Here is a 13,642-nt window from a genome sequence, read left to right as displayed (position 1 = left end):
TAGTGGAGCCCGGACGCGGCCGTTCCACGCGAGGCCCAGCGTGGATCGCGCACGGCGGTCCTTTCGAACCCGCCGTGGCTCGGATCCCCGCTGGTTCTCGCGGCACGCGAAGCCCGGCACGCACCGAGGGCCCGATTCGGCTACAAGTCGTTCTAACCTCTAACCCGGTTACCGTCGATGCTTCACCTGCACGCTTACATGCATACGCTACCCCTTTCTTGCTCATACATGCAGCCGTTTCCATGCTCCTCGTCGTACCTTTTCTTACACACCTCGGTACACTCATTCCGCTCACCGACTTGGTCACACACCTGACCACCGAACACCTTGGCACACATTCGTCGCTCGCACACCTCACCAACACACCTCTTCGCGCCCCTTCCTCGGTCACCTCCTCTGTGACAACCACAGGTGTGCTCTCACCCACACACCCAACCACGTGCCTCACTACCAATTCCAGCGTGCATTCCCACACACGCTCTACCATTCCAGGTGTGCTTCCTTTCTCACCTGTCACAACCAACTCACTCTCCGTGCCACTCTCACTACTCTCACCTCCATTCTTGACAGCGCACTCACCCTTACTCCCGACAGCGCACTCTTTCCTCATGCACATGTCCGTTACACACCTTTCTCGCGCACACTCTTGCGCACACTCTCCCGTCACACCCTCTGTAACACTCACCACAGGCGTGCATTCTTCCTTGCCTTTGACAGCGCACTCTTTCCCCATGCACCTGTCCGTCACACACCTTTCTCGCGCACACTCTTGCGCACACTCTCCCGTCACACCCTCTGTAACACTTACCACACCGCGCTTCCATGTGCTCCCTCGCACACGCGCTACGACCGACTCACTCTCGCCAGCACCCTCACTCCTTGGCACACACTTTTTCCTCACACACCCCAGAGTCGGACTTTCTCGCACACCTCCTTTTTCGCACACCAGACCTGTCGCACACTTCACCAACGGCCTCCCACGAACACCCGGGTCCATCTCGACCCCCAAGCTCCTTATTAAATCACCTGGCGCATCATACGCACGACCATATTGGTCACCACTTACACCGGGTCCTCTTCCTCTTCGCTTCTCCTCCATCACCTGCGAATCCCTCATCCGGTTAATGAGCACATCATCACGATCCAAACACAGACTTTGGACCAATTCTTTTACTTCCTCCTTTATCTCTTTCTTATCCCCTCTCCGTCGTTTCTTAATTTCGCTCACCCCTTCTTCCACTTCTTCTAATTTCTGCTTCACCTCTTTTATTTCCTGGTACGTCTCCTCAAGTTCGTCCTCTAAGGCTACCTTGACCGTTTCCATGTGCGTCCTCACCTGCCGGTCCTTCGTCTCCATTACCTCCGTCACCTCGTCCAACCTCGTTGTCAGTCCCTCGCGTACCATCTGACATTCCCTCTTCGTCGCTATCAAGTCGTCTTTTAGTTCTTTCTGTGTCGCTTTTAACCCTCCTAATACCGCAGTGTTCCTTTGAACCTGCTCCGTTAGTCCTTTTTGTCCCTCCGTCAGCTGTTCTACTCCCAGCGTCAACTCCTCTATACCCCCTTGCAATTTTACAGTCCCCTTTCTCACCTCCTTCTCCATGCGCTCCTTACAGTGCCTCACCTCCTCGCGCACTCCTCCGACCTCCTCACTCACACCTCTTCTGATCTCTTCTCCCATCACTTGCATCTCCTGCCCAGATGCCACCCTCATCTGCTCCATTTCCTCCCTGTGAGCATCCAGTTTGGTTTCTACCCCCATTCTGACCCCCTCTATCTGCTGCCCCATTTGTTTAACTTCCCTTTCCGCTTGGTCCCTCATGTCCCTCAATTTGCCTTCCATACTGTTTTCTAACCCCTCTAACCCCTATTGCATCCCTTCCATTTGATTCTCTTGAGCGGCCATTCTGTTTTCTACCCCCATTAACCCATTCTTTACCTCTTTTATCCCGTTGTCTAACCCCTCACCGGTACCCCTCGCTTCGTCCCTCATTACCCCCATTTGCTCTCTCTGAGCCTCCATCCGGTTCCCCATTACCCCCATTTGGTCACTCTGAGCCTCCATCCGGTTCCCCATTACCCCCATTTGGTTTCCCATTACCCCCAATTGCTCACTATTCTTTTCCATAAGGGCCGTCATTTGCATCATAAATTGCTCCATGAGGGCCTGCATTTGGGCCATCCCTCCCACTTGTGCAGCGGGTGCGGCCGCCGTAGCTATGTGCGAGGCGCCATTTTGCGCGCCCGCAACCTCGTGCGCGAGGCCGCCATTTTGCGACCCTGCCACCCTCACTGCTTCGCTCACCTCATGTCCCTCAATTTGATCCTGGATCGACCCTGCCTCACTCTCCTCTACCGGAACCCAGCCGTCTTGATCCGCCATAGCGCGACTTTCAAAATTCGGGTTTTTATTTTTGTAAAACACAATCAAATTTCGCCGTTATAATTTCGAGCGTGTGAAACGCGCTCCGGGTCCAATCCCACTCCTGACACCAATTGTTACGGACACGACTTAGATGTTATGATGGGCCGAGCGGAATGGCCGCCGTTTTCGCACAGTTTACCCGATTACACTCGAACGTTGGCCGAATCGCGCTACGCTAGATCAATGAAGGAAAGGACACAACGGCTGGGATTAAGGCAATGACACAAGGGGTACAGTTCTCAAGACCTCCGGAGGAGGATATAATATTGGTGATGCAGAGCGGTTAGATTACACGGCAAGAGGTAAAGCACAGCAAGATGGGCACTTAGACACAGTCTTATCTTATTCCCGACAGACCACAGACAAACGGGACAAGACTGACTTACACGGGGATTGATGGCAAGGAAGGGCAGGCAGTCGATAGCTCAAGGTGCACCTTGGCTCAGGGGCAGAATCGACCCGGTCCGGTCCAGAGATGTGGGTAGGTATCGTCGCGCTGGAGGTGGCGTCCGTTTCTCTCCAAGCTGAGGCGCATCTGACGTCCCTCCGTCTTCCTGCGCATGTCCAGCGGGGAGTGACACGCCCTCGGCTCGTTAGCTCCGCCCCAGATGGAATCGGTCCGCCGCTTCTTATTGGGTGCGGGGGGTTACCGGGCTCCGCCCTTGACGAGGAGCTGACAGTGAGCCCCTGCGTGGTAACCCCGTCGGAGCACATGTTCAATGGCGGCTAACCAAGCCGGAGTGAGGACGCGCACTCCCCGCGCCGCCACCGCGCCGCCACCGCTGTTGTTGTTGGTGTTGTTGTTCCATGAGGAAGAGATGCGGGGAGGTATTGGGAGGTCCTAAACTTACTAATGGTGCCATACAATCACATTCTGGTGCAACGAAGAGTCAGAATTAATGGAAACGAGTCCTTAACTGACATAGACTAAGAATAACTAGCAAGATGTCCGAAAGTTGTCTACGTGAGATGCGGTGAACCTGGGCACGACATTTAAGGGGGGAAATAGGGGAAGGTCGGTTCTACAGAGTGTTGTTTACAGACAATGGGACTAGGGAATGGGGGATTGGGGATAGTTGGGGAGTATTGGGGAAATAGGGGAATATTTACAAGCGGATATGGATGGAGGCCAAATCCCATATCCGCAACAATATATATACGTCATTTCCCATTGAAGACGATTCCTTATTAAACTTATATTCGTTTAGTATGCTGGTCTGGTTACTACAGTTAATGGTGCGTGAGAAACAAGAAAGGTCTTGTAATGCGAGGTTATCATACACAGACGCAAGCAATGACTCATCTCAGCTCAAAAACTGCAATAACGGATCGGAACACAATAGGTTGCTCACGATTGTTCAAAACCCACGACATTAAAACCCGCGATATTTGAGGGTTTACTGTACAGCTTGCTTGTAAGTTGTAAAAGTCAGAAATAACAAAAAAAAACCAAAAAAAAAAAACAACAACTGTCAATTTTAAACCACTCCCTTCCCCCTCCCCCCCTCCCACCCCCTGCTCTCCCTCCCTGCCTGGCTTTTGTTTTGGCCTGCCTGACTCTCAGGTCTACAATGTACCTGACCACCTCCAAGAGAGACAAAACCACTAGGTCAGTTGACTAGACTGGCAACGAGTTTATAAATTATGGAGGAAATTCACCTCATTTTTGAATTCTAAAAGGCAATGGTGTGTGCTATTGATGTATTACAAGGCCCTCAGGTCTATATTATAATAACTAGTGAGGTACCCGTGCTACGCACGGGTGGGAGGCCAAAAGCAAACAGACAATGCAGATACGGCGAATGCTAAAGCATGAAACCAATAAATTCCACATTCCTGTAGCACCTTCAGTCGCACGTCAGACATGGACAGCAAGTTCGTGAAGGACTTTCATGAAAAACGTACCCCTTCGCAAACAAACGGGTACATTGACGTATAGAAACATCGATCGTGGAACCGTGGCGAATCTGCATATGGCAATCCGCGAAGTTCACTTTTAGAAAGTAGAAACCGTCACGGCATGTCGTCATTAACTTGAACTCGATATCTCTTTTTTCATTCCAAACAGCATAACTCCAATCACAAATGACATAACATTAATATAAAAAATAAACTTTTAACAACATTCGTGACATAAACAAATATTTAAATCCTGATGTGAAGTTCCGTACGATTGGGTGAACACAATTACGAATTCAAAATCGTAATTGTATTCACTCAATTACAATCATCAATTGATAATTTAACAAAATACTGTTTTAAATGACGGTTGTATTTGGATATTATGAAACCCGCTCATTGCCGTAATCTATCCACTTCCGCATTCGCGGCAGGTTCATAATTGTCCTCAAAATCTAAACAGTATTTGTAGAGATTCAATAAAAGCCACATCACTGTTCATATCGGTAAATATTATTCCATCGTGTTTGGAAAAACGGGAAAATTGGAAAAACAATATCGCCTATTTTACTCCCAGGGGTCCCAGGAATACCCACCCAAAATATCGTTGCGATCGGTTGAGCCGTTTTTGCGGTACCTTCGAACGGACAGACGGACATTTGGTGAATTATAGTAAGATATTGTTACAGACGTGGCTGGGATGTTATTCACCGAGCGGTTTTGGGATGACCACGTCTGCACAAGATTATACTCGATATTATACCCGAACGTTGACTAGTCGCGCGATGCTAGGTCAATGACGGAACAGACACACGGCTGGGATTAAAATGACGACACCAGGGATACGGTTCTCAAGACCTCCGGAGGAGATTATATTCGTTACGGAAGGTCAGATTACAGGGACGAGAGGGACAGCAAAGGAAGATAGGCACTTAGACACAACCTTATATTAACCCCAACAGACGACAGGTAAACGGGACAAGGCTGACTCACACGGGGGTTGATGGCAGGAAAGCGGTTGTCGATGGCTCCAGGTGCACCTGGGCTCAGGGCAGGATCGACCCGGTCCGGTCCAGAGATGCGGAAGGTTGCACAGCGCTCGAGGTGGCGTCTTTTCGTCTCAAGCTGGGGGCGCATCTCACGTCACATCCGGCGCGGGGCCGCGTATATCCGGCGGGGAGTGACACGCCCTCGGCTCGTTAGCTCCGCCTCGTGGAATCGGCACGTTGCTTCTCATTGGGTGCGTGCGGGGGGGTTACCGGCTCCGCCCTTGACGAGGAGCTGACAAGGAGCCCCTTTGTGGTAACCCCGTGGAGCGCATGGTCTGGAGCGCGTTGTCTGGAGCGCATTGTCGATGGCGGCTAACCGAGCCGGTGGGAGGACGCACACTCCCCCCCGCGCAGCGCCGTGCCCCTCTGTTGTTGTAGACGGGGAAGAAGATGGGAGGAGGTATGGGAAAGGTCCTAAACTCACTACTGGTGCCATATAATCACATTCTGGTGCAACGAAGAGTCATAATTAATGGAAACGAGGCCTTAACTGACATAGACTAAGAATAACTAGCAAGATGTCCGAAAGTGGTCTACGTGTGGTGCGGTGGACCTGGGCACGACATTTAATGGGGGAAAAAGGGGAAGGTCGGCTCTACTGATTGTTGTTTACAGACAATGGGACTAGGGAATGGGGGATTGGGGATAGTTGGGGAGTATTGGGGAAAATAGGGGAATATTTACAAGCGGATATGGAGGCCAAATTCCATATTCGCAACATTGCACCCTTCTCTACCCTCGGGGCGTCCCGACCCGATAAATTTTTACCTACTTTAGTGTGGCACGCAATGTAGTTCCCACTACTATTAACTCTACCCTGAGTGCGACAGTTTTACAGATATTCACGAATGAGTAAATATGTCCCCCTGCGACGTTGCACCCTTCTCCTCACAGAAACACACCCACAGGATAACCGAATCCGGAAAGAATCCTCAAACTAAACATACAGCCGGTAGGGAGCATTATTTACACAAGACTACGCTGATATTTACACTACGATCCAGGACCTGTTTTTGGAGGAACACATGCAGATGTTATGCATAGAGAGAGCACGCTTGCCAGCATCGATACACCAACCCACGAGTGCTCTGTGGCCGACGGCCTTTAATAACGTGCAGAGCACCCCTTCCAAGCATCAAGCACCACCCCATCACACAGTGAGCACCATCCGGTGCACCAATAAAGTGTTTACAAATCACCGGTGGTGTCGCAGCCGGCCGATGTTCTGCCGCTGGTCTTGCCTTCGTGTGGTGCACTTGGCCTTCTTGCCTCTTTCAAAAAATAAAGAAAGGCGCCAACCGCGTCCATTTCTATATTGTGGCCTTCAGTGGTGTCAACTAAAAGTGGTTCACCTGCATGGCATAGGTGCCACGTTGACCCATAGGTCCATCCACGGGTGGTGCTTGGCCGCAAAAGAGCTGCGGTCCATGGTGGGTGGCCACAAACATTGCGGTCCATATGGTGTATCGATCCAAGCAGCAAGCAGCGAAAGTGCAGGCCCACAACTGCGTAGCCAGCACCTCTCTCTCCTCTCTCTCTACCCCAAAGCCAGATCCTCGGAGGTGGGAGACAAAAGAAGCAGACAAGTGAGTAAGGTGGTAAGGGCGCAAAAGTGCACGCAATGCAAGGTAATGCACACTGGGGGCACATGGGAACCAGGTGAGACAGGTACGTTCCTACCGTACGCTCCCCCCCCCCCCCCCCACCAGGTAACCTACATGGCCCCTCCCTTACCCCTTACTGTATCCACACAACACAACACTACCCATAAACATCTACTTTACAAATCAACAAACATCCCTACTGTCTTCCCCGTTCCTCCCATAAACCAAATTCGTCTTCTCTCCCTCCTAACCAATCAAATTTGCCATTTTCAACTCTCATCAAAATTTGCCATCTCCAACTGCACATCAAAATTTGCCATTACCAATTCATCATCAGTCCCTCCTAGGGAGGGAGAGATGGAATCACCCCAATGTCTCATCCACGTCGTGATGCGTCTCACAATCCACACAGCAATTTCATTTCCTGCAACAAAACAAAGAAAACACAGGTGTGGAGTCATCATCATCACCACAGGTAAGTGGCTGCGTATGGTGCGACAGGTTCGTCAATCCTAACTATTTCCTAAATGACTTTAACAACTTTACACTACCCGGGGTCTTTCTCTGGCCAAACCATTGGCCCTCTTACACTATGGGTTCTAAAAACCAATTCCCATTGGCCAAACTGTGGTGCTCTTCAATTTGGGGTCTCACTCCCCCGATTCATCTCCCGGTGCCCTCGCACAATTTCTGGGCTGTGGCGTGTACCTCTCCCAGTGGGTCCACCCACCTGCACACCTCCACCACTGCAGTTGCCTCCGAGCTTACCTGCTCCTTACCCTAACCTAACTACCTGGGGAAGGCCCTCTGGCACTCTCCCCACTCGGTGCCCTCTCTGGCACTGGGCTACCCGGGTCCATCCTCCGGATCCTCGGGCCCCATCCACAACTCTACCGGCTCCCAGAGCCCACCTGCGGCCTCACCTGGCCGACATCCTCACAGTGGTGGAGTGCCCAACCAACTACACACACTAACAGGCTACACGCCCAGCCATTTCCACAACACTAATGCACCCATCCACAATACCATTCTGCAACCGCACCACAAATGCCAATATCCAACCACAATTTACCTGCACCCTCTACCTAACACTTACACTACCCGCCCCGGGTACTCGTGAAAGGGGTCCACTCTTCCCCCATCCACACCTTCGCACCATGCACACCACTCCGTACCACTCACTCCAACTCTCTCCACACACCTGTACCTGCACACCTGTGCTCTCACACCTGGTGCCACCTGCACCCTTCTCTCCCCAAGCGCATTCGCGCTGATCCACACACTCACTACTCATACACTGCTCCACACACCTGTCCAGTTGCACACCTGTGCAATCACACCTGTTCAATTCTCACAAACACGGCATCATCTCAGCTAACTACTCCCTTCTGAAACTTGCGCTTCCCAGTCGTCCCTTTAAACTATTGCGCTCCCTCGTCATTATCATCCACACTAATCTACCTGCGTCCCTACTACAGGTATCAGTCACTAACTAAACTTAACGTCACCTAATGTCAATCCTCGCTAGATCCCTACACACCATATCCTAACCCCCCCGGGCTAGTTTTCACTGCCATACACCCCATAAGCTAGTGCTCCTTTGCCCCCACTCTGTGAGGGATGGTGGGTTTTCCATCCCACCACATCGGGGGTCTCTCACTACCAATTTTGCACATCAAATTTCAACAAATTAAAAATTTGCCAATCACTGCCCATCATCTGCCAATCACTACTGCCAATCCCTTGCCAATCACCAAATTTTGTTTTTCTCTAATTTTGGGGCCAAAACACTAACCTCATCACCCAGTCGACTCACTAATACCTCTCGGTGCGCCAATCCCTGTCCAAAGCCCGGCTTCGTAAAGCCAAGCAATGGATGCTGGTTGTTTTGTGCCAGCGGCTGGATGCGTCCGGCATTCGGGGCAGGGACGGGGGCTTACCCGGGCCGAGATCCCACGCACCACCTCGGCGTGGAGCCATCCAATGTCCCGATCTCGACCTGCCGGCACGTCTCAACAAAACGTGGTCGCCATAACGACCCTTCCTATCGGGCTGCCCGCTCCGCCTAGTGGAGCACGGACGCGGCCGTTCAAAGCGAGGCCCAGCACGCACCGAGGGCCCGATTCGGCTATAAGTCGTTCTAAACTCTATCCCGTCTAACGTCGATGCTTCACCTGCATGCTTACATCCCGCAGCCCGTTCCTCGCTCACACATCCAGCCGTTTCCATGCCCCTCGTACCTTTCCTTACACACCTCGGTACACCCATTCCACTCACAGCCTTGGTCACACACCTGACCACCGAACACTTTGGCACACATTCGTTGCTCGCACACCTCACCAATACACCTCTTCGAGCCCCCTCCTCGGTCACCTCCTCTGTGACAATCACAGGTGTGCCCTCATTCGCACACCCAACCACGTGCCTCACTACCAACTCAAATGTGCCTTCCCACACACGCTCTACCATTCCAGGTGTGCATCCTTCCATCCCAGGTGTACATCCTCGCTCACCTGTCACAACCAGCTCACTCTCCTTGTCACTCTCACTACTCTCACCTCCATTCTTGACAGCGCACTCACCCTTACCCTTGACAGCGCACTCTTTCCTCATGCACCTGTCCGTCACACACCTTTCTCTCGCACACTCCCCCGTTACACCCTCTGTAACACTTACCACAGGTGGACACTCTTCCTTACTTCTGACAGCGCACTCTTTCCTCATGCACCTGTCCGTCACACACCTTTCTCGCGCACACCTTTCTCGCGCACACTCTCCCGTCACACCCTCTGTAACACTTACCACACCGCGCTTCCATGTGCCCCCTCGCACATGCGCTACGACCGACTCACTCTCGCCAGCACCCTCACTCCTTGGCACGCACTTTTTCCTCACACACCCCAGAGTCGGACTTTCTCGCACACCTCCTTTTTCGCACACCAGACCTGTCGCACACTTCACCAATGGCCTCTCACGAACACCCGGGTCTATCTCGACCCCCAAGCTTATTAAATCCCCTGGCGCATCATACGCACGACCATATTGGTCACCACTTACACCGGGTCCTCTTCCTCTTCGCTTCTCCTCCATCACCTGCGAATCCCTCATCCGGTTACTGAGCACATCATCACGATCCAAACACAGACTTTGGACCAATTCTTTTATCTCCTCTTTTATCTCTTTCTTATCCCCTCTCCGTCGCTTCTTAATTTCGCTCATCCCTTCTTCCACTTCTTCTAATTTGTGCTTCACCTCTTTTATTCCCCGGTACGTCTCCTCAAGCTCATCCTCTAAGGCTACCTTGACCGTTTCCAGGTGCGTCCTCACCTGCCGGTCCTTCGTCTCCATTACCTCTATCACCTCGTCCAACCTCGTTGTCAGTCCCTCACGTACCATCTGACATTCCCTCTTTGTCGCTATCAAGTCGTTTTTTATGTCGTTTTGTGTCGCTTTTAAACCTCCTAATACCGCAGTGTTCCTTTGAACCTGCTCCACTAACTCCGTCTGTCCCACCGTCAGCTGCTCCACCTCCTGCGTCAGGTCCTCTATGCCCCCTTGTAACTTTACAGTCCCCTTTCTCACCTCCTTCTCCATGTGCTCCTTACAGTGCCTCACCTCCTCGCGCACTCCTCCGACCTCCTCACTCACACCTCCTCTGATCTCTTCTCCCATCACCTGCATCTCCTGCCCAGATGCCACCCTCATCTGCTCCATTTCCTCCCTGTGAGCATCCAGTTTGGTTTCTACCCCCATTCTGACCCCCTCTATCTGCTGCCCCATTTGGTTAACTTCCCTTTCCGCTTGGTCCCTCATGTCCCTCAATTTGCCTTCCATGGTGTTTTCTAACCCCTCTAACCCTTTTTGCATCCCTTCCATTTGATTCTCTTGAGCGGCCATTCTGTTTTCTACCCCCGTTAACCCCTCCTGTATTTCCCCTAATCTATCGTCTAATTTCCCAAATTTCATGTCTAATCCCTTAAAATTATTGTCTAATCCCTTAAAATTATTGTCTAATCCCTCACTGGTACCCCTCGCTTCGTCCCTCATTACCCCTATTTTGCCCTCCAATCGCTCACCCTGAGCATCCATCCGGTTCCCCATTACCCCCATACTGCTTTTCAAACCTCTAATTTGGTCTCCCAATTGCTCACCCATTTGTTCCATAAGGGCCCTCATTTGCAGGATAAAAAGGTTCGAATCCACCAGTGGCGCCACTACGGTCGCGGGTGTGGACGCCGCGGCCACCTCGTGCATGACAACGCTATTTTGCGACCCTGCCGCCCTCACTGCTTCGCTCTCCTCTTGTCCCTCAATTTGGTCCTGGATCGACCCTACCTCACTCTCCTCTACCGGACCCCAGCTGTCTTGGTCTGCCATAGCGCGACTTTCAAAATTCGGGTTTTTATACAACAAAACAAATTTCGGCCGTTATAATTTCGCGCGGGAAACGCGCTCCGAATCGATTCTACTTGTTACAAATTTGGGCCTAATAACGCGCGGGAAACGCGCTCCGAATCGATTCTACTTGTTACAAATTTGGGCCTAATAACGCGCGGGAAACGCGCTCCGAATCGATTCTACTTGTTACAAATTTGGGCCTAATAAATTTAGTCCCGGGTTCGAATTCCACTCCTCGACACCAATTGTTACAGACGTGGCTTGGATGTTATTCACCGAGCGGTTTTGGGATGACCACGTCTGCACAAGATTATACTCGATATTATACCCGAACGTTGACTAGTCGCGCGATGCTAGGTCAATGACGGAACAGACACACGGCTGGGATTAAAATGACGACACCAGGGATACGGTTCTCAAGACCTCCGGAGGAGATTATATTCGTTACGGAAGGTCAGATTACAGGGACGAGAGGGACAGCAAAGGAAGATAGGCACTTAGACACAACCTTATATTAACCCCAACAGACGACAGGTAAACGGGACAAGGCTGACTCACACGGGGGTTGATGGCAGGAAAGCGGTTGTCGATGGCTCCAGGTGCACCTGGGCTCAGGGCAGGATCGACCCGGTCCGGTCCAGAGATGCGGAAGGTTGCACAGCGCTCGAGGTGGCGTCTTTTCGTCTCAAGCTGGGGGCGCATCTCACGTCACATCCGGCGCGGGGCCGCGTATATCCGGCGGGGAGTGACACGCCCTCGGCTCGTTAGCTCCGCCTCGTGGAATCGGCACGTTGCTTCTCATTGGGTGCGTGCGGGGGGGTTACCGGCTCCGCCCTTGACGAGGAGCTGACAAGGAGCCCCTTTGTGGTAACCCCGTGGAGCGCATGGTCTGGAGCGCGTTGTCTGGAGCGCATTGTCGATGGCGGCTAACCGAGCCGGTGGGAGGACGCACACTCCCCCCCGCGCAGCGCCGTGCCCCTCTGTTGTTGTAGACGGGGAAGAAGATGGGAGGAGGTATGGGAAAGGTCCTAAACTCACTACTGGTGCCATATAATCACATTCTGGTGCAACGAAGAGTCATAATTAATGGAAATGAGGCCTTAACTGACATAGACTAAGAATAACTAGCAAGATGTCCGAAAGTGGTCTACGTGTGGTGCGGTGGACCTGGGCACGACATTTAATGGGGGAAAAAGGGGAAGGTCGGCTCTACTGATTGTTGTTTACAGACAATGGGACTAGGGAATGGGGGATTGGGGATAGTTGGGGAGTATTGGGGAAAATAGGGGAATATTTACAAGCGGATATGGAGGCCAAATTCCATATTCGCAACAATATGATTTCCCTTACAAGAAACTTCAATGCAGGAGAAGGCTATTGGGCCCATCAAGCCTGTGCTATGGTGATCATCCTATAGGTCTTTATATATTTGTTTATTTTTGTTTGTTTGAACATCAAGCAAGGTAATGAGCAGCCAGGTAAATGCTGTGCGTCAAGCAAAGTTGGCGAAATCGGTGGACCTGTTGGGATATTTGGAGGATCATACCTGTGCTGTTGCCTCACATAATCTATCTTTAGCTGTTAAAACTCTTCTGTAGCAAAACAACAAAGCAGCCATTCATTGGATCTGTGTTTTGGTTTCTTCCAGAATCTTCCATTCATAGTTGTATTCCCAGTTGTAGAAAAAACACTGTGGTCAAAAGGGCATCAGATTGCCATGGATGTAGCGATCCACTGTCAGATTGCCCTGGATAAGGATCAAGTGGGTGCAAAAGGTTTCAGCAATACCATCCCAGATCATGACACTTCCACGTCCAAAATTTGCGGCTTCCTGCACTCAGACTGGGGAATAGCGCTCGTTGCATCTCCTGTAGACCTGTGCACGGCCATCATGCCTTTCAAGGAGAAACCTGGAGTTGTCACTGAACATAACACTTGCCCATCACCTCCATATCCATTGGAAGTGCTGTTTTGACCACGGCAAGCATGCTTGGATGTGTCACGGTGAAAGTCTTGGATGCTGAACAGGACGGTGAGCACGGATTCCTGCATTACAGAGATGCTTCAAGATGGCGTTGAGACTTGTCCTGCAATATCCAAAGCAGTCAGTTGCAGTATTATAAATGAGTGTTTGCAGTAACCTGGTCTGTGTGAAACCAAAGGCGTAGATGCATCTTACAAATGTATCAGTCTTGAGGGGGGGGGGGGTCTTTATCCTGAGACATCCACTTCTTGACACAACACTTGTCGATCCAGTGGCTTGATAA

At 51.4% G+C, this 13,642-nt stretch overlaps 1 protein-coding gene and 1 long non-coding RNA gene across 2 annotated transcripts in view; both read right to left on the bottom strand.

Moving 5' to 3' along the window:
• The window catches only part of UNC79 (unc-79 subunit of NALCN channel complex), a 228,455-nt gene that overhangs the window by 129,711 nt on the left and 85,102 nt on the right, over positions 1-13,642 (bottom strand). The window lies entirely within an intron of this gene.
• Positions 5,168-12,587, bottom strand: LOC144894346 (uncharacterized). Its single transcript, XR_013625042.1, has 2 exons — positions 11,934-12,587; positions 5,168-5,739 (listed from the first exon to the last, which is right to left on the bottom strand). It is a non-coding gene; the product is annotated as an uncharacterized LOC144894346 (long non-coding RNA).

The sequence above is a fragment of the Myxine glutinosa genome, chromosome 11, assembly GCF_964187855.1.
Source record: "Myxine glutinosa chromosome 11, kmMyxGlut1.1, whole genome shotgun sequence".
Classification (NCBI taxonomy): domain Eukaryota; kingdom Metazoa; phylum Chordata; class Myxini; order Myxiniformes; family Myxinidae; genus Myxine; species Myxine glutinosa.
This window is presented reverse-complemented; position numbering and strand designations above follow the sequence as displayed.